General features: G+C 39.4%; 1 protein-coding gene and 1 non-coding gene across 6 annotated transcripts in view; one reads left to right on the top strand and one right to left on the bottom strand.

Moving 5' to 3' along the window:
- Positions 1 to 22,095, top strand: part of DSE (dermatan sulfate epimerase) — a 173,043-nt gene that overhangs the window by 30,890 nt on the left and 120,058 nt on the right. For 4 of the 5 annotated variants that reach the window (XM_060190575.1, XM_060190571.1, XM_060190570.1 and 1 more), the window contains one exon: positions 12,434 to 12,560. The gene's annotated coding sequence lies outside the window, so the exon portion shown is untranslated. Of the gene's footprint in view, positions 1 to 8,816; positions 9,007 to 12,433; positions 12,561 to 22,095 lie in introns of all 5 variants that reach the window. The other variant, XM_060190573.1, reaches the window with a different exon arrangement.
- LOC132538340 (U1 spliceosomal RNA) lies at positions 5,966 to 6,129 on the bottom strand. The gene has a single exon (XR_009549737.1). It is a non-coding gene; the product is annotated as a U1 spliceosomal RNA (small nuclear RNA).

The raw sequence follows: 22,095 nt of genomic DNA, 5'->3' as shown, positions 1-22,095 counted from the left end.
TATTCTGAAACATTAATCATTCCTGAATAACTTACCTGCTTCTAGACAGTCTTTTTTTTGGTATAATCATTATGTATGTCATTTGGAGTACACGGTCAACCATATATACTTAGAATACTCTAAAATAAGGCTAATTATATATTAGTTCATGAATGTCATCTGTGAATCCTCCCATTGCCATTATAACTAACATTAGATAATATTAGTATATGAACATGTGTGAACATTAATGCATACTTAAATATGAAAATAGTCAATAGGGACATTCTAAATATTGTCAGTTTAGGGAGTAGTTATTATTTCTAGCTTTTTTTTTTTTTGCCTCCAGGATTATTGCTGGGACTCAGTGCCTACACTATGAATCCACTGCTCCTGGAGGCTTTCCCCCCCCATTTTGTTGCCCTTGTTGTTACCCTTGTTATCATTATTATTGTTGTTGTCATTGCTGTTGTTGTTGTTGGATAGGACAGAGAGAGATCGAGAGAGGAGGGGAGACATAGAGGAGGAGAGAAGGACAGACACCTGCAGACTTGTTTTACCATCCATGAAGCAACCCCCCACCCTTGCAGGGAGGCTCAAGCCCGGATCCTTATGCCGGTCCCTGCACTTTGCCCCACGTGCAATTAACCCACTGCGATACCGCCCGACCCCCCTATTTCTAGCTTTTCCAGTGGGCACTTTTCATGTGTAATTCTACTTAATCCTCAGAAATACTTACAAGTAAGTATATTATGTTACATATGAGGAAGCCAAAGCTAAAAGATTATGCTTCCATCTTGTAGGAGGCTTCGGGACCTACAGTTGTTACCCCTACTTCACTGGCAACTTTTCCTTATGTGTTTTGTTTTGTCCTTTCTGTCTTTCCAATTTCAAAATATGAAAAGGTTCTAGACTTGGTCTTAACTCTCTTTTTTGTGTATACTCTATCCCTATATTGTTTCAACTACTCAAATGGCTTTAAATATACTGATAAATCATCTGCAATGTGGAAAATAAAAACAACTTTTCCTCCCAGTCATTGTCTTTTAAAAATATTTATTTATTTATTCCCTTTTGTTGCCCTTGTTGTGGTTATTATTGTTGTTGTTATTGATGTCATTGTTGTTGGATAGGACAGAGAGAAATAGAGAGAGGAGGGGAAGACAGAGGGGGGAGAGAAAGACACCTGCAGACCTGCTTCACCGCCTGTCAAGCAACTCCCCTGCAGGTGGGAGTCGGGGGCTCGAACTGGGATCTTTATTCTGGTTCTTGCGCTTTGGGCCACATGCGCTACCGCCCGACTCCCCCAGTCATTGTCTTATGTTCAGTCACTCTTGAAAATCTTCTCCTAGCTACTTTAAACTTCTTTAGATTGTAACTATATCCTTTATCCTGCTCACAGACTCCAGTGATACTCCTGTCCCAATTTCCCTCCTCTAAGCCATGACTCCACCATTCACTCATGTGTTCATGACAAAAAAATCTAGGAGCCATACTTCAGTTACCTCCTATTATTGTTAATATCATTCAGTCCATCATCAAATCATTTTTTACTGATTTAATAATAATTAACAAGACCATAGGGCAAAAGGGGTACAGTTCCACACAATTCCCATCACTAGAGCTCCATATCCATCCCCCCCTTTGAAAACTTTCCTATTTTGTATCCCTCTGGGAGTATGGACCCAAGATCATTATGGGGTCCAGAAGATGGAAGGTCTGACTTCTGTAATTGCTTCTCCACTGGACATGGGCATTGACAGGTTGATCCATACTCCCAGCTTAGTCGGGCAGGGCTCTGAAGAGGTGGGGCTCCAGGACACATTAGTGAGGTGTCTGCCCAGGGAAGTCAGGTTGGCCTCACGGTAGCATCTGCAACTTGGTGGAGTTTTTCTTTTCCTCTGCTGATTTATAGATGAACTGAAATTTTCCTCTATGGTTCTTCTTTGTCCACTCCTCTATAGTTTATCTTCTATAGGCCTGGAAATCCTGTTTCTGCTTAGAATTCCCAAGATTTGAATCAGTTTTGGGGAAGAATATATGTGTGTGCTGCCCTCAGGCCTCCATCTTGACTCATCAGCCCCCCCCATCAGATCATTTTGACATTGTCTTCAAACTGTATCCCCAGTCAGCACACTTACCATATGTATACCACACCCACTCAGTTGATAATAGTATAGATATAAATACAGATGTATCAAAAGATACAGAGATAAATGCATTTAAGATATAGAGATGCTACCATCATTCTTTGCTAGGACAACAGCAAGATTCATCTCTGGTTTCATGCATTCCCACCATAGTCTCTAGCACACGGTTAGAATTTTTTTTTTTTAAATATACTTTATTTATTTATTTTCTCTTTTGTTGTCCTTGTTGTTGTAGTTATTATTGTTATTGATGTTGTCATTGTTAGATAGGACAGAGAGAAATGGAGAGAGGAGGGGAAGACAGAAAGGGGCAGAGAAAGATAGACACCTGCAGACCTGCTTCATCGCTTGTGAAGCGACTCCCCTGCAGGTGGGGAGCCGGGGCCTCGAACCGGGATCCTTATGCCGACCTTGTGAGCACACGGTTAGAATTTAACATTTCCGAAAACATGAATCAGAACATGTCATTCTCCTTTGTTTTCTTATGTTGCTCTTGGGAATGAACTTAGGGCTTTTCACATATATAATACCACTGAATATCCTTCCATGCCTAATTTTATTATTATTATTTTTTTTTAATTTAGAGAAAGAATCATCTCATGCCAACTTTGGTTTTACAGTGATGACTGAGCTGAAAGTTATGATTGTGGTGGTTCAGAAGACATGAGGGTTAGGGGTAGAGAATGACATTTTTGTTTTCGTTTTTTAAATCTGAAGTGTATAATGTGCTATTCATTCATTCAAAAAGAACAAGTGAATAGGATATGGCAAGATAGCTTACCTGGGAGAGTGCTGTTTCCCTGTGCTGCCCAGGTACAAGCCCCCATATGCCACAAGGTAGTACTGTGGCACTGGACACCAGTACAAGCTTCAGCTCTCTATCTCTCTATATGAAAAAGTCAGTCCAAAGAGGTGAAACACTGGTGACAACAGTAACAAAAAATATATATTGAAAAATATCACACAGGTGGTGTCTTTAAATACTTCTGGTGCAAGGACTGTGAAAGTTTGGAGAAAGTTTACTATGGGCAAAGTCACTTATCAGGGCAGGCCTCGTGAAGGAAACTATATTCTGGCTCCCAAAAGATAAAAAGGGACGGGAGTCGGGCGGTAGCGCAGTGGGTTAAGAGCACATGGCGCGAAGTGCAAGGACCAGACCGATATAACAACCCCGGTTGGAGCCCCCAGCTCCCCACCTGCAAGGGAGTCGCGTCACAAGCGGTGAAGCAGGTCTGCAGGTGTCTGTCTTTCTCTCCCACTCTCTGTCTTCCCCTCCTCTCTCCATTTCTCTCTGTCCTATCCAACAACAACAATAATAATAACAATAATAACTACAACAATAAAACAAGGGCAACAAAAGTAAATAAATAAATAAAAAGATAAAAAGGGATTTACTGGTGAAGAAGAGGAAGAAGAATTTTGGGAAAACGTTGCAGGAATGAGGAGAAGAGATTGGGAGGGATGTTGGGATAGGAAATCGCTGAGAAGAGAAACTCATAGATACTTAGTAGAGATCAGTTGTCATTACTAAGCTGAGTGATTTTAGAAATAGGTATTGGAACATTAATCTATAAGTGCTTAGAATCGTTAATAGATACCCTCATAAATTTTTTTGGTTTCAACATACGGACTCGCCCCACCCCTCACAGTAGGAAGGCTGTATAAAGCAAATAGCAGTTATAGACTATTTTGAATTGAACTGTATAAAACCAAAAAGAGGAAATAATATGTTGACATTCTAACCTCCAGTTCAGTCATCCCTTGTTGATCGCAGTTAATCGGTTCCAGACTCTACCTTGATAAGTGAATTTCCGTGAAGTAGAATTCTTTATATATAAATCAAATACATATTTTTTACATTCATGGGATTCAGTTTAATAGGAAAGACTATGATAGAAATGATTATAAGATACTATAAGAAGGGATACTGGCCGTGGAGCAATCCATAAAGCAAATAAGTCACCTTGTGCAAAGACCTGGACTCAAGTCCCTGGTCCCCACCTGCAGGGTGGGTTTCCTTCTTCCTTCCTCCTTTCCTTCCTTCCTTCCTTCCTTTCTTTCTTTCTTTCTTTCTTTCTTTCTTTCTTTCTTTCTTTCTTTCTTTCTTATTTATAAAAAGGAAATACTGACAAAACCATAGGATATGAGGGGTACAACTCCACACAATTCCCACTACCAGAACTCCATATCCCATCCCCTCCCCTGTTAGCTTTCCTATTCTTTATCCCTCTGGGAGTATGGACCCAAGGTCATTGTGGGATGCAGAAGGTGGGAGGTCTGGCTTCTGTAATTGCTTGAACATGGGCGTTGACAGGTCGGTCCATACTCCCAGCCTGCCTCTCTCTTTCCCTACTGGGGTGGGGCTCTGGGGAAGCGGAGCTCCATGACACACTGGTGGGGTTGTTTATCCATTAATCAAATATTTTTGTAGTTAGATCATAGAAAACCTGTTATGACCTTCTATATATGTTTTTTTGTAAAACATTTTTAGAGCCTTGTAGACATGAAATAACACCCCTTTAGCTTGTTGAAAGAAACAGTAGCCATTGCACTGCTATTCTTTTCATCTTTATGGATGGAGCAAACAGTAGACTCAAGTCATAATGGTGGGCAACCTCCAGGATTTTCTTGCCATCTTTGATCATATCCAAGAGTTTCAACTTCTCCCAGATGGTAAGCCTCTCCTCCAGCGCTTAGTTTCATCATCAGAAGGCTTAGAAGAAGCAACACTTTTAGGAGTCATTGTGGGACGCAGATAAAGGTTCTCGGAAGTCACAAACACAAAAGATGCTTCTGATGAGTAGCGATGTTGAAGTGCGTATGAGAGAAAACCAAGCCTGCTCTAGTGGGCTTGGTTTCCCCACACCTGATTTCAAACACAGGCAAGGAGTGGTGGAGCGGCTGCACCTGGCGTTGAAGGACTTGCAGGGGTGCTCAAATCCACAGGCCTGTAGTCCATGTGTACAGTAATGTTAATTGTGATTGTAATGCAGGGGCATATAATTGACTCAGATAACTGAGCACATGCTGTATCATTTTCACTGTCGCGATCAACTTTTTAATGAATATATTTGAAAAATCCGGGATAGAGTGAAGCAGAGAAAGTTGAAGCATGAAGTGGCGAGGGACAACTGTCCATGTGATTGTTACCTTATATGGAGGCGGGGTCACTGCAGATGTTATTAATTAAGTTGAGGTCATACTGACGGACACTAGTTCATGTGACTTATGTCCTTAAAGGAAGAGGATCATGTGAAAATTGAGACAGAGATCAGAGTCAGGTTGCCTAGGAAATATCTGGGTTTTGGACTTCTAGCCTCCAGAATTGTGAGACAATGAATTTCTGTTGCTTTAAGCCACTCAGTTTAGGGCACTTTGTATGGCAATCCTAGGAAATGAATATGCAGATTGTGCTCTTATAATTCAATTTTGAAACGAAACCAAACAGAAGTAAACCATAGTATGCTTTGTGAATGAGTCTGCGGAGCACTAGGTTAATTTGATTAGAACTCCTCTCTATGATTTCGTTAGTTAGAAATAATGATTGGTTATATAATACCCATAAATATGAACATTTTTGAATGCTTTGCACACAAGTCTTTCTACAAGCAAAGCTAGAGTAATTCAAGATGCTAATTTTGTGAATCACCAGAGGAATCAGACATTGATATTTTGTTTTCAATTTTCAGCCTAAAAGCCCAAACTTCAATTAGTTTCCTGAAGCTCCCCCCCCCGTCCTTTTTTTAGTTGAAGAATAAATACCCATGTAAATTTAAATGATTTAGTCCTTCCTTCCAATCAACCTTTCTATTTATTTATTTATTTATTTATTTTTACAGGGGAGAGCGCGAACGCAGTCCCCCACTACCACAAATTATGCAGTCGAGTTTCCCACATTTGGGGAAATCGCAGGGGTCAGCACATCCGGAGTGCAATGGATAAGCCTCGCCCTGGGAAAACCACCTTGGTGATCATGGTATCTCCCCTGCCAATCAACCTTTCTATATTTATTCCCTCCCTCCTTCTTTCCTTCCTTCTTTCCTTTCTTCCTTCCTTCTTTCATTCCTTCCTTCCTTCTTTCCTTCCTACCTACCTACCTTCCTGCCTCTCTCCCCCTCTTTCTTTCTTCCTTCTTACTTCCTCTCTCTCTCTCTCTCTCTCTCTCTCTCTCTCTTTCTTTCTTTCTCTCTACCAGTGTTATTGCTGGGGCTCCGTGCCTGCAAAATGAATCCACCACTCCCTGTGGCCATTTTTCTTTTTTTTTTTTTCATCTATTTTTTTATTTGACAGGACAAAGAGAAATTGAGAGAGGGGAGATAGAGAGGGGAGGACTGCTTCACCACTCATGAAGCTTCCCCCCTGCAGGTAGGGAGAAGAGGCTGGTACCCAGGTCCTTGTGTTTGGTGATATGTGCACTTAACCCGATACACCATTGCCCAGCTACTTACTTTCTTTTATTTTCTTAGAGATTTTTTTATGTGAGAGAACCACAGCATCATTTTGGCATATGTGGTTTCAGTGTGTCAGGGATCGAACTTGGGACCCAATATGTGTTAAGTCCTCCACTCTATTGCTGTGCCACTGCCTGGGCTGTGCCATTGTTTTGTCCCAGAGTAAAAGATTTAACTTTTTTTTTAATTTAAGTAATTTACTTATTGGATAGAATCACAGAGAAATTGGTGTGGAGGGAGGGAATGATAGAGAAGGACAGAGACAGAGATAAACCTATAGCTTTTCCCTTCCAGGGATTGGGGGCTTGAACTCTGTTGGTTTTTAAAGTTCATATCCATGTCTGTCTCCTAGTCATTTATTATGTCTACTGTGTTAATGCTTAAGACTCACTAGAGTAATCTCACCAATAATCTTGCTGACCCAACCAGAGAGAAAATCCATAGAGAAATGAATTGTACATAAACCCTCCTGAGCACAGAACAATTTTCTTGCTATTTACATCGCTTCACTTTTCTTTCTTTTCTTTTTTATTTAAGAAAGGATTAATTAACAAAATCATAGGGTAGGAGGGGTACAATTCCATACAATTCCCACCACCCAATCTCCATTTCCCACCCCCTCTCACTTTTCTTTATTTTCAAGGTTCTCACCCATTGCCCTGATGATTTCCTGTTCCTCATTTTTTTTCTGTCAATTTTATCTCTTATACTAAATAAAGATGTACTGTTTTGTCTTGTTTTCTTATATGTTCATACAAGGATTAAAGATTTTGATATGTTAATTAAAGTAGTGGACTCTAGCAGAAACATTAAAATGAATTTTAAGATGACTTATAACATGTTTAGATTGATTGAGCTTTCTTCCTTATTTCAATCTCAAATTTAATTCACATTTAAATTTTAATTGAGTTTTTCTTTTCTTTTTTTTATACTTAAGGGTCATGGGAACAAGTTTGAACTTGGTCACACCATGTGGGTTTTAACCTTCATACTTATCTTGTAACCCAAACAAATGTTCATCATTTCAGTGAAGGACTAGGAGAATTGTTTGGACTTCTCATAGCATTTTGGTTTAGATTAGTTGTGCCAGTAGTACATTTTTCAAGAACTATGTCTTCTAATATTGCTTTCCTGATTTCTGGCTTCCTGTGAGTTTTTATAGTTCCACATGACCCTAAAAATGCTTTAAAATAATGCTCTGGGCTGAATGTACTTTGGAAAGTTATCTAGTTTGCTTTATTCACAAGAGAATATCTTTTTTTTTTTTTTTTTTTTGCCTGCAGGGTTATCGCTGGGGCTGGGTGCCTGTACTGTGAATCCACTGCTCCTGGAGGCCATCTTTTTTCCCGTTGTTGTTATTGCTCTTATTGTTGTTGTTGGATAGGACAGAGAGAAACTGAGAGAGGAGGGTAGAGAGGGAGAAAGATACCTGCAGACCTGCTTCACCGCTAGTGAAGCGATGCCCCTGCAGGTGGGGAGCCAAGGGCTGGAACCGGGATCCTTACGCCAGTCCTTGCACTTTGTGCCATGTGTGTTTAACCTGCTGCGCTACTGCCCAGCCCCCTGAAGGAAATTTTAATAACAATATTAAATTATGTCAAAGTACATTTTACAGCTTCCTTTGATATGTTTCCTTAGCTATTGTTTGCTTATTCATTATATAAATGAAGACTGTTCGATAGGTCCTCACATGATTATTAGTTATAGTATCTAGATGCTTAAAGAGTGATTAGAGCTACAAGCATGAATTCCTCTAGCCTTTTATTTTATCCATAGCCTCAAGGGTAACAAATAAATGTGCACTTATCAATATTTGTTTCTGCCACAAGATTAATGCTGGCCTTGTTGTTCAAACATCTGTGTTTTTTGCTTGTTTGTTTTTGTTTTTGAACCTGGAAGTGGTATAGTGAATACAATCATGAGGTCTAAAGTTCAGTATCTGACAACACATTTACCAGAATGGTACTCTTGTCTTCTTTCTTTCTCTTTATCATAATAAATAAAGAAATTTTTTATTTGAACAATATGTGTTCAGGGAGGAAGAGCACAAGGTGAAATATAGCCTGAACATGGTGTAGTGCACCAAAGCAAAGGACTCTGGGGAGGGGAGGGGAGGGTGGGTAGGATGAAAATTCTGGAGGCCTCTTATATAATGAAATTGTATGCATATGTCATTGATTGCGCTGTAAAGCATTAACCATCTCAATAAGAAAAAATATATATGTTCTATTCATAGACTGAAAATTCATATTGCAGTAATGAAAGAGATGAAATGATGTACACTGGATATTGAGGAAGAGATGGATAGTGAGATAACATACTCCACTGATGTTCATGAAGTTAGTGAAGGAACAGAGATGGGAGTGATTTCAGGCTACTTATCTCTGGAATCCAGACTCTAAAGCACTCAGTTATACTGTGTATAAGTAAGTAACTGATGACTTTTAAGACTGTGGCTCCCCATAATAGTCTCACAGTAGAGCTATATTGAGGGCTTAAAAATACGTTTTTGGGGGGTCAGGCGGTGGCGCATTGGGTTAAGCGCATGTGGCGCAAAGCGCAGGGACTGGCGTAAGGATCCCGGTTCGAGCCCCCGGCTCCCCACCTGCAGGGGAGTCGCTTCACAGGCGGTGAAGCAGGTCTGCAGGTTTCTATCTTTCTCTCCCCTTCTCTGTCTTCCCCTCCTCTCTCCATTTCTCTCTGTCCTATCTAACAACGAATTGCGTCAACAAGGGCAATAATAATAACCACAACGAAGCTACAACAAGGGCAACAAAAGGAGGGAAAAAAATGGCCTCCAGGAGCGGTGGATTCATGGTGCAGGCACCAAGCCCAGCAATAACCCTGGAGGAGGAAAAAAAAAAATAAATAAATAAAATAAAATACGTTTTTTTCTCTCCTACCCTCCATTAAATACTATGGTTGTTCTCTAATGGGTCTGGAGTTTCTTCATTATATCCTAAAATTCTTAAATGAACTTAATTTGCATGTAAAGTAGAAAACAAGTGTTAAAGGCTTATTAAGTCCCTTAATTTTGTAATCTTTGAACTGAATTGAGACTGAGTCTGGAAAACAGAAGGACAAATGAAGAATAATAGTACCAACCCCCATTTTCTGCTCTGTGGTTGGATTTATTGTTGAATTCATGTATTTTTCTTTTTTTTTTTTAAAGATTTTATTTATTTATTCATGAGAAATGATAGGAGAGAGAGAACCAGAGATCACTCCGGTACATGTGCTGCTGGGGATTGAACTCAGGACCTCAGACTTGAGAGTCCAAAGTCTTATCCACTGCGCCACCTCCCAGACCATGAATTCATGTGTCATTCTATTAAAGATTCCAGATGTTGAGTGGGATTGATCTGTGACTCCTAGCTAGGTAACTCACTACAGGCTGATAACTGAACTAACAGTATGATTGCCATGATTTTTTTAAAAATCAGTAAAAACAGGGCCAGGTGGTGGCATACCTGGTTAAGTGCTCACATTACAGTGTACAAGGACCCAGGTTCTAGCCCCTGGTCCCCACCTGCAAGGCTTCCAGTGTCTCTCTCTGTCTCTTTTCCTGTCTTCCCCTTCCTCTCAATATCTCTGTCTCTATCTAATAAATAAATTAAATATTTAAAAAAATCTTTAAAAAAAATAAGTAAAAACATTTACTGATTTAACCAAACTGTCCAAATGCTCTGTTTAGAAAATACTATGTGTTTTGTCTACATGGAATTCAAATATTGTGCATGAGTAAAGAAATACACTTATTACCCTGATGGGCAATTCAGGTATACCAAGAGGCTCATTATTTTCTCCCTTATCCCAGCTTCCAAGCTCAGCCTCAATTTATAGTTCATTAAACCGGACTTAGGTTAAGGAAAGAATCCGATGTAATTCAAGTCCATTGCATTTCGTACCTATCCATCCATCCTGACCAATGGTATCTTTCTGACCTGAAGTGCAGGTAATGAAAAAGGCTCAGGTGACTGTGCATGCTGTTCTGCTTATCTTTTATTCTTTCTCTTTATTTACCCCGTATCATACTTGCATTGTGAACTACTGGTAATGAGTTCCTGCGAACACTTTTCGTTGACATTAAAGACAGACCTATTCAATGGTTTTGGAAGCAGCAGAGTTTAACTGGTCCACGCAGAGTGGGAAACAGCTCTCCTATGGATGACTGGCCACCTGAGAGGCTACAGCTGTTGCCCACATCCCTTCATGGTTTGGGCATCAGCGGGGGCTTTCTGTTGTTGTTGTTGTTGTTGTTGTTTTTGTTTTTTAACTGCCACCAGGGTTATCACTAGGGCTCAGTGCTGGCACTATGAATCCACTGCTCCCATGGTCATTCCTCTCCTTCTCCTTCTTCTTCTTCTGTTTAATTCATTCCTATTTTTTATTTGATACAACAGAGAGGATTTGGGGGGTAGTTAGAGAGGAAGAGAGACACAGACCTGCTTCACTGCTTGTGAATTGTCCCCCCTGCAGGTGGGGAGCAGGGGCTCAAACCTGGGTCCTTGCTCATAATAATGTGTACACTTAATAGAGTACACAGTGGGGTCTTTCTGACACCAAAATCCTCAAACCCACAAGTCACTGAAAAGAGGTACGTTTCCTACAATAGGAAAATCACAAGAGTGAGACTGTTGGTGGCCTGAAATTATTTATAAAGACTTAAGCTTCTACCTTTAGATATTATTTTACTAAGTCTGAAATGAATTCAAGCAAGTCTTTGAAAATATCTACTAACATCATGTGTAAAACTGCGGTTCCAGTTTCTGGTTCCCAACTGCACGGGGAAGTTTCACAAATGCTAGAACAGTGCTGTAAGTCTCTCTCTCTGCCCCTCTCTCTCTCTCTTTCTCTCTCTCTCTCTCTAAGAAAAAGAAATAATGGTTACAGAAAACAGTAGAATCATCATGCTGGCACTGAGCCCCAGTGATAACCCTGGTGGCAAAAGCATTATTGGATAACCCCAGTTACAATGATCATGATTTCCTGGCTTAGAGCTACTACTGTATGTCATCTTCAAAGTTTCGTCAGTTCTTCAATTCAAGAAAGCAGCTTTAATTATAATATAGGATTCTCTGCTTGGTTTTGTTACATAAATTCCATTAGATAATTTATATCTTCTATGGTACCTTTATCACCCTTGTACTTTTTAACTTCATTGTTATTTACTTATTTATTTTACAAATAATTCCTTAGCTGAGGGGCCAGACAGTGGCGCACCTGCACCTGGTTAGACACAGACACAGCACAGTGCATAAGACCTGGCTTTCAAACCCTTGGTCCCCTCCTGCCGGGAGAAAGCTTCATGAGTGGTGAAGCAGGGATGCAGGTGTCTCTGTCTCTTTCAATGTCTTTATCACCCCTTCCCTCTCAATTTCTCTCTGTCTCTATCCAATGATAGATAAATAAAAATATTAAGAAAAAAAAATCATTGCTCAGCTTTTTTTTTTTTTTTGGTGCTAGAGACTGGACCTGGAACCTGGCAGCCTCAGGCATGAGTCATTTTGCATAACCACTATGCTATCTCCCCATGCCTCTTAGAGTTTTTATCACTTAACAAAGTTTTGACTGGTAGATGTCCAGGCCTGTGGAGCTGGAGGTCTCAGGTTCAGTCTCTCACACCAACGTAAGCCAGAGTAAAAACAAAATCAAAACAAAAAATCAAAAAAAGAACGCCTTGTGTTAACATCTGGAGTAGGTAATGGCCTCCCGCAAAGTTAGGATATTTGTGCAACTGTGTTTATCAAACTATTAGTTCCTTCTGCCTTTTATGTAAACACCCACTCTCTGCTATGCAATCCTGCCTTCTAAAATGAATAACCCAATTATAACTTGCTGTGTGATTTACAGCATGTATGCAGATATTTGCCTGGCTCATCACTATGGTAACTGGAGAGAGTGGAGAATCATGGTGTTCAGAGCTCAGAGCAAAAGGCCGGAAGCACAAGAGTCTACAGAGAAGAAAGGAAAATCTGAGGTAAGGGTTCCCTTCAGAGCTTTCTTTGAAAGAAAAACTTTTCTCTCTGAAATATCTTAGGGGATATTTGAGCCAAGAGTGCTAAAATCTTTTGGCAGTTACTATGATCTTCATGTCAGCTCACCAGTTTAGATCTTGCTGATAATATTTAAAGGATGCCAACAAATGCTGCTTGACCATGTGTGCCTCTCTCTCTCTTCATCCAGTATTATGCCACCATTGGTGTGGTGTTTCTGCCACCATTTGACTGTATTATGCCACCATTTGACTGGTGTTTCTGTAGCCAAATTCTGACTCACTGCAGTCATATTCTGTGTCTCTTTTGCTTGGCCAGGAAAACTGTTGTGTTCTCTCTCTCTTCATTTGTCAAATGTAAAGAAACAAGGTGCTTCCTAAAAACTTACTGCTGAGCTAAAGAATATGAATTGATGAGGTGGAAGGCCAGATGGAAAGTAAAGTAAAATGTATCAAAATCTAAAGGAGAGAAATGTAGGGTGTTAAAGGAGAGAAATATAGGGTGTAAGGGCAATGTATAGTGTGTATAGTGTCTCTCTCCCTTCTCTACCACCCCCTTCCCTCTTGACTTCTGGCTGTCTCTATCCAATAAATAAAGAGAATTTAAAAAATGTTTTAAAAAGCCTTTGAGTTAAAAAGTGTGACCTGGAGAGATCATAGCTGACCCTTAGCTGTCTCTTATGATATTGGAATTCAAGAAAAGATAGAATTGGAGTAGAATGGATTTTCTTTTCAGAATCTCTGGCAAATAATGTTTATGGGGCAGAAATCATTTGTGATTATAGGGTATCTGGAATCCAGAATTTTAAAACATTCTTGTAATACTTGACTCCAAAATGCTCCTGTAAAACTTCTTTTTTTGTTGTTCTGTATTTATTTATTTATTTATTTATTTAACAGAGCCCCGGCTAATGGTAGTAAAGGGGATTGAACCTGGGACCTCCAAGCCTTAGGCATGAAAATTTTTTGCATAATCATTATGTTATTTTCCTGGCTTCAAAATTTTTGTTTATTATAAATTAGTCCATTGTTGGACTAATTTAGTCCATTACTCTATTAACATATTTTTAATTGTCATGAGGGTTAACCTTGGGACTCAGTTCCCATACTATCCTCTTCTACTCCAAGAGGTCATTTTTCACTTTCCTATTTTATTTGATTAGATAGACTGAAATACAGGTGGTGGGGGAGAGAGAGAGAGGAGATACCTCTCCTGAAGCTCCCTTCCTCCTGTTGGTAAGGAGTGGGGACTTGGACCCAGAACCTTGCATCTGTAGCACGATTTTTACCCAGCACACTACCACTTGGGGTGAGTGTGTGTGTGTGTGTGTGTGTGTGTGTGTGTGTGTGTGTGTGTACATATATATTTTTTCCTTAAGCAGAGACAGAGATAGGTAGGGAGAGAAACCATAACACCAAGGCTTTCTTTAATTCTGTGGGGCCCGTGTTTGAACGTGGGTCTTGTACCTAGGAAAACAACACACTATCCAAGTGAACTATTTCACAGGTCTAATCTCCGTAGATTTTTTTTTTTAAAAAAGAAATGCTGGACATTTCTTCTTTCTAATTTTGAAGGCAGTTGAAGCAACTATGTGAGCCACTACAGAACTTATGTTTTATGCCAGTAGATTTAGGGACATGACTGCTAAACAGCAGACTCTTCACTGGCACGTTCCCTGCAAGCTCAGGTCTGCCGCTCTGCAGAGCCCTTCCATCTCAGCACGCAGAGCAGCTCATCAAAGCCAAAGTACTGTCACCAGAGTCCAGATTCTTCCTGCTTCCCTGTGGAGGGGTCAAGAATACGAACATCCTCAATTGCTACAGCAGGAGGGAACTTCAGTCCTTCAAGAGAACCAAACAGGAAGGATCAAATGGGCACTTCTTCTGTTTATTTTGTGACTGTTAAGAAAGACAGAGTCTAGATCTTTCAACCTAATTTGTCCTTGAATCACAGAAAACACATAAAGTGGAGTCATTCTGGATTAGTTAAATTTCTGATGCAGTAAGTTTTGACGCTGATTTCTCCAGTTATTTTACTTTGCTTTATGTAGTACCACGTCCTTTGGATGTTGGTACTCAATGTTTCTTTTCAGAACTATGAACTCGAAACATTAACGTTTGCTGCAGATTGTTGAGATGCAAATTATGATTCACTTAAACTTCAGTTACATTTCTCAGAATTTCCTCTCCATACCCAAAAGAATAAACATATATTGAGCAGAATACTCTCCCTCCTTTAGCTTGTGGGTAGGGTGCCAAAAGTGTTAGATAAGGCCAGGAAATAGCCTAAATGGTTCTTAGAGGTTTGCCAATACCAAGATTTTAATCATGATCTGTCAGTCTCTTATCTACTCCATTACATTGGAGTAATTCCTACTTCTCCATCGCCAGTGACAGCAGCTAAGTAAAAAATGAGGTATTTTGTAATAATTTAAACAAATCTGGTGAAAGAGTAAAAGGGAATGTAATTTGTATTTTTAATTAATATTTCCAAAGATAAATCAACAAGCCACTTCATTATTCTTATAATTACCTGGAGTCTCTTAATTCCAGAAGAATATTTGGCCCGTTGGTAAAAGGAAATGAATATTCCTTTTCAACTTCATTATTATTATTTTTTTCTCATCTAATTAGTAGAATATGGGGAGTGGAAGGGGTGCGAGGAATGGCCTGCCTCTAGTACAGGGAATAAGAGAGCATTGTGTAGAAAAATATTAAAGGAATAAAAGAAGATACTAGTAAAATCCAGTCTGCTTTTTTTGCTATCATCATGTGCTGATGGTGGTAAGCAATGCCAATGATAATTAATTTATCTCAGAAAAAAACATCTTGTGCTGGCCTAAGTTCTAAACAGCTGCTGCAGTCACTGAATTCATATATATAGGGACTGAAATTACCAATTTTATTACATATCCTTAGTAAATGATGTATTATCCATGGAAGTTATTCTAAGTCCCTTGCAAGTAGACTCAGCATCACGTTTGCTTCATAGATAAGCACTCAAGTTCTTTTTTATTATGATCGCTGAGCTATGATTGTTTACTTTGAATGAGTGTCTAAACATAGATTACAAAGTGTCATAGGGGTTAGAGATGTGACCTGAGCTTAAAGCAAGTTCAAATAATTCACTACATTGTAAGCTTTGGAGAGTTTTACCAAATATAATAGAAATGTTATGATGAATTTGCTGATGAACTATATTTTAGTAGAAAATTTTCAACTGAAAAAGTATTTGAAAGATGTTAGATTTGAGGTCAAAAAACAAACATTACTACAAATTCTGAAATTTATTGTGAAATAGTATGTTTATGAAGCTCTGGTAAACTTGTCCTGAAAGTGTTTTTAAATTACTTCAATTTTTTGACCGAATTTGTCATGTGAGAGGAACATTTGGAATGAAAAATAAATAAAAATTGTCCTTCAGTGATGAGTAAAGATAGACAAATCTGGCTATCCTGATTTTTTTAAATTACAAATAAATGTGACCAGTTTAACAAGGTTGTTGACAAATTTGCAAAAGTGGAGTTTCAAAGATAGATCACTCAGTTACTCACCACCGTCATACAAATGCTTTACTCTCTTCAAGAAAAAAATACAAAGAAGAGCATGTCAAATAAAAATTCATTTTAAGACAAACTCTTAATAACCAAGAAATAGAGAACTACCTTTAAGTACAAAATCCACCCATCATAGAGTTTGGTAATACTTATATTTTGTACATGCATGGTTTGTGTCTTAACTATTTTGTAGGATAAAAAATATGCAAAAAATGTAATATGTTCAATTTAATCATGGACAGAAATAATCATGTCTTATAACTAAAATGGAAAAAACAAACAAACAAACATTGAGCCCTAATACAAAATTTTCCAGGGGGTTGGGTGGTAGCGCAGCAGGTTAAGCACACATGGCGCCAAGTGCAAGGACCGTTTTAAGGATTCCTGCAGGGTGGTCATTTCACAGGCTGTGAAGCAGGTTTGTAGGTGTCTATCTTTCTCTACCCCTCTCTGTCTTCCCCTCCTCTCTTGATTTCTCTCTGTCCTTTCCAACGACAGCAATAACAACTATAGTAACCACAATGATAAAAAAAAAAAAAAAAAAACATAGACAACAAAAGGGGAAAGAAAAAAAAAAGCCTCCAGGATCAGTGAATTCGTGGTGCAGGCAATAACCCTGGAGGCAAAAAATAATAAATAAATAAATATTTAAAAGAAGAAAAAAAATTTCCAGGGGCAGGCGGTGGTGCACCCGGTTAAGCACATACACTACAGTGTGCAAGGGCCTAGGTTCAAGCCCCTGCTGACATCTGCAGGGGGAAAGCTTCACAAGGGTGAAGCAGGGCTGTAGGTCTCTCTCTCTCTGTTTATCTTCTCCTTCCCTCTCAATTTCTCTCTCTACCAAATAATAAATTGAAACAAATTTTTTTTCACTACGGATCCATATGGTTTCTGGAAAATTGTTTAGAGATTAAATCTTTATGGTTTTCAGAAAACAAAAAATAGAGAACACTCTTTAGTTTAACTTATGAGGCCAGCAAAACCTTGATATCCAAACAAGAACAGGAAGTTAACAGGGAAAAACTTATTTGGGGCAGCTTGTTCCATGAACACAACATGCTATAACCTTTAATGGTTTAGAAAACAACTTGTACTGAGCATGATATGCCCAAATAAATGGGGGTCTGCTGAATTATGCAGTGTGAGTCTTAGAAAACCACTGAAAAGTTTCCTTCTAAGATCTGGAATCTGACAAGTATTAACATTATTAACATAAACATAATTTCTAGCCAACTTTGTGCGCAAAGCTCAAATGTGTGAAGTATGTAAAGAGAAAGAATCAAAAGAAACAACACAGGGGGCCAGGCAGTGGTGTACCTGGTAGAGCAGACAGTCTTGCAAAGGGACTGCACATGTTTGCATTCCCACGAGGGTAGCAGAGTTCCTGTTTCTCCACAGCCTTTCCAACACCTGTTCTTTCCTGGTTTGCTGATGTAAGCCATTCTCTCAGGTGTGAGATGATTTCACAGTATAGTTTTAATTTGCATTTCTCTAATGATATGTGAAGTGGAGCATTTCTTCATATGTTTGTGGTCTATGTATCTCTTAGAAAACTATTTAGTTCTTTGGCCCCTTTTTAAAAATTTCCTTATTGGGGGATTAATGGTTTACAGTCAACAGTAAAATGCAATACTATGTACATGAGTAACATTTCTCAGTTTTCTACTTCTCCATTCAATCCCTACTAGGTCCTCCTCTGCCATCATGTTCCAGGATGAACATGAACACTCCCCCCCACCCCCAGCCCAGCATCTTTTACTTTGGTGAAATATATCAGTTCCAGTCCAAGTTCTGCTTTGTGTTTTCCTTTCTGTTCTTGTTTTCCAAATTCTATCTATCAGTGAGATCATCCCATATTCATCCTTCTCTTTCTGATTTATCTCACTTAACATGATTCCCCCAAGCTCCATCCAAGATGAAGTGAAGGTGAATTCACCATTACAAGACAGTTGTCATATAGGTACAATTTCTTTTAGAGATGTTATCTGCATATCATTTCCACCAACAATTGGGTTCCTGAAGTCCATTTACTTACCTTACTGTCCCTGCCCCAATTTCTTGGCCTGGCTGCAATAGAATATAACTGATTCAAGTTTCACTTTGTTTTGCCTTTGTTTCCTTGTTTCTTAAATTCCACCTATGAGTGATACCTGCTACTTATCCTTCTCCTTTTGGTTGATCTCACTTAACATGATTCCTTCAGGTTGCCTTGTCTCATGAGACAAATGTGATTTTATTATGTTTGATAACTGAGCTTTATTCTGCCATATATATACCACAGCTTTCTTAACCACCTATCTGTGGTTGGCCATTTAATTTGTCTCCATGTTTAGGCTATTGCAAATAGTGCTGCTATGAACACAGGTATACAAAAATCTCTTTGGACAGGTGCTGTTGTTTTCTTAGGATAGACCCCCTGGTAGATAAATTACTGGATGACAGGGAAGGTCTTTTTCCAGTGTTCTGAGGAATTTCCAGACTGTTTTCCAGAGAGGTTGGCTCAATTTACATCCCCATTTTCCTTCATATTCTTGCCAACACTTGTTTCTGTTCTTTCTGGTGTATGACATTTTCACATGTGTGAATTATTTTTATTTGAATTTCTCTGATAATCAGTGATTTTGAGCATTTTTTCTTATGTCTGTTGGCCATCTGGATATCCTCTTTGGTGAAAATTCTGTCCATAGTGGGAAAATATTCTACAATATGTAAATAAAAATTCAGAGAACTGGGTATAGACTAGACATTTTTGAATAGAAAGGAAATAGGGGATTTTTCTATACTAGATATTATTACTGACTATATATCTATAATAACTAATATCATAATATTGGAGGAAGAAGAAAAAGCAAAGAAGTCAGTGGAACAAACCAGAGTCTAGAAAGCGACACACATCTGAATGAAGTCAGTCATCTGCTCAGCTCTGGCTAATGATGGTGTCAGGGAATTGAGCCTGGGATTTCAGAGCCTCAGGCATGACAAGCTGTTTTGTCAGTCACTATGCTATCCCTAACCCCCACTTCACTCAAAATATCTCTATTAGACAGGACACAAAACAAACCAACTAAAGGGAAAAGAGTAACTGCACTAGGGGGTCGGGCGGTGGCGCAGTGAGTTAAACACATGTGGTGCAAAGCGCAAGGACCTGCGTAAGGATCCCGGTTCGAGCCCCCGGCTCCCCAACTGCAGGGGAGTCCCTTCACAGGCGGTGAAGCAGGTCTGCAGGTGTCTGTCTTTCTCTCCCCCTCTCTGTCTTCCCCTGCTCTCTCCATTTCTCTCTGTCCTATCCAAACAACGAACAACAATGGCAATAATAATAACCACAACGAGGCTACAACAACAACGACAACAAAAGGGGGAAAAACGGCCTCCAGGAGCGGTGGATTCATGGTGCAGGCACGGAGCCCAGCAATAACCCTGGAGGAAAAAAAAAGGGGGGGGGGAAGGAGTAACTGCACTAAAATTAAATACCTCTGCTTATCAGAATTCATTTCTAATTAGCTGGAATTAACCTTTGCATTTAAAACAACAACAACATAAAGGGTTGGGCGGTAGCGCAGCGGGTTAAGTGCACGTGGCGCAAAGCACAAGGACCAGCTCAAGGATTGCGGTTCGAGCCCCCGGCTCCCCACCAGCAGGGTGCTCGCTTCACCGGCGCTTCTTCTAGCGTTTGCCCTTCTTCCGTAGCCAGTCGACAGCGTCAGGTTGAGCCTGATGTCTGCTTGTTGCTGGCTTTGAAAGTGACTGGGATCCATGTGGATTCAGTCGGCTAGGAAGGATCGTCAGTTTCCCCAATAAATGGGTACTCACGGGATGCACCACGAGAAGGTCGATCCAATGCATCACGGGCGCTAAAGCAGGTCTTCAGGTAAGACTTTCGCTCCCCATCTCTGTCTTCCCCTCTTTTCTCGATATCTCTCTGTCCTGTCCAGCAACAACATTAGTGGCAACAATAACGACAACAAGGGCTGTAACAAGGGCAACAAAAAACGGGGGGAAAAATGCCCTCCAGGAGGAGTGGATTCATGGTGCAGGCACAGATCCACAGCAATAACCCTGGAGGCAAAAAAAAAAAAAAAGAATATACTCAAATCAACTTCATCAGATGGAGAGAGAGAGACAGAGGGAGAGAGGGGGAAAGATACCATAGCATAATCTTCCCATTGCAGTGGGGGGTGGGCTCGAACATGGGTGGTATACAAGACAGAGCAGTCCCACATCCAGGTGAGCTACCTTGTCAGTCAGTAATTACTTTATGTAATATAGAAACTGTATCTTACTTTATGAACATTGTTGTGCTGATATGTCTACACATGTCTCTCACTACTAGAGTCTAATATTCTGGAGGCAAGCTCTTATGTTTGTATCATGATACCCCAATGTCTACTGAATGTTTGAGCCTTTATCCTCAACATCATGACTAACAGTGGGTAAGTTCCCACTTTAACCCTCTAAAGAAAAAATTGAAATCACTTTGTTACCTTCCCGTAGAAGTAAACCAAGTCACATTATGAGAGATTTTCCTTTGAAGGAACTCCAAAAATTCTGCTTCCTGATTTGAATTCACCCATTGGCTGGGCTCACAAAATACATCAAAGTGTTAAGGCTCTCTTGTTACAGTATTTTTTGTTTTCTTCCCCTGTTTGTACTTAAGTCACTCATAAACATTATTTGCAGAATTATGTTCAGTTTATATATGTCCCTGCTATACACTTATATTCAGATGTCAACTCCTGAAGAATGAGGATCTTAATTGTGGGTTGTCTTAATAATTAACAAATCAGTTCTACAGAGAAAATAATTTAAAATATGTCATCTTGAATTATATTAAAAAATATAATGTAAGTTTTATGAGAGAAAGATATTCAAAACTAAAAGATGCAAAATTTAAAAATGTAATAGCTAATTGTAGCAACCTGAATACTCATCAATTTCTAAAAGACCTATTGAAAATAAACACCTTTAAATTATAATATTTTGATGTCACCTATTTTAATGACATGGAGTTTCCTGTATTTGCTTGCACAGTTAAAAAGCAGTCAAATTCTATGCCTGTGAGAATATTATAGATTAGAAAGAACAGTAACAACAACTGTTAGGATGTGAGGGAAAGGGGACAATTCTGCACTGTTGGTGGGAGTGTAAGCTGGCATAACCCCTGTGGAAAACATTCTGGAGATTCCTTAGAATGCTGGAAATAGACTTACCCTATGATCCAGCTATTTCTTTCCTGAGGATTTTACCCCAAGGAAACATCTACCTATACCTATGCTCATAGTTACATAATTTGTAATTGACAAGCCATGGAAGCAACCTATATGTCCAATGACAGATGAGTGACTAAAACGTTGTTGTATATTTACATGATGGAATACTACTGTTAGAAACAGCTGTTAGAAACTAAATCATCTTCTTTTCATCATCTTAGATGGAACGTGCAAGCATCAGTTAAATGCGATAAGCCAAAGAGAGGATAACTACCTAACGATCTCACTTGTGAGGTTTAATAAATAGGGACAGGAAGGGAACACAGAATGAAACGTGGAGTGGTATTATTACATCAAAACAAAGGACTGTGGGGAAGGGGGAGGGGGTGAATGAGGACTTTGGGGTCCTGGTGCATAATGAAATTATACTCATATGTCACTGGCTACATTGTAAACATTACCCCCTCAATAAAAAGGAAAAAAAGTCAAATTCTATTAGTATGATTATATTGTACTGAAAATATGGAATTATATATTTGAGCCTATATTCATAGTCGTTGTTTCAAAAATTAATGTCTATATAGTACATATACAGAGAGTCATGCAGGGCTGGGTGGTGGCACAGCTGGTTGAGCACACACGTTACAGTGCTCGAGGACCCAGGTTTAAACCCCCAGTCTCCACCTGCAGGGGGTAAACTTTGCAAGTGGTTAAGCAGTGTTGCATATGTCTCTCTGTCTCTCTCTCTCCCTCTCT

This window comes from Erinaceus europaeus, chromosome 4, assembly GCF_950295315.1.
Source record: "Erinaceus europaeus chromosome 4, mEriEur2.1, whole genome shotgun sequence".
Classification (NCBI taxonomy): domain Eukaryota; kingdom Metazoa; phylum Chordata; class Mammalia; order Eulipotyphla; family Erinaceidae; genus Erinaceus; species Erinaceus europaeus.
Note: the sequence above shows the minus strand (reverse complement) of the source record. Positions and strands in the feature narration are given on the sequence as shown.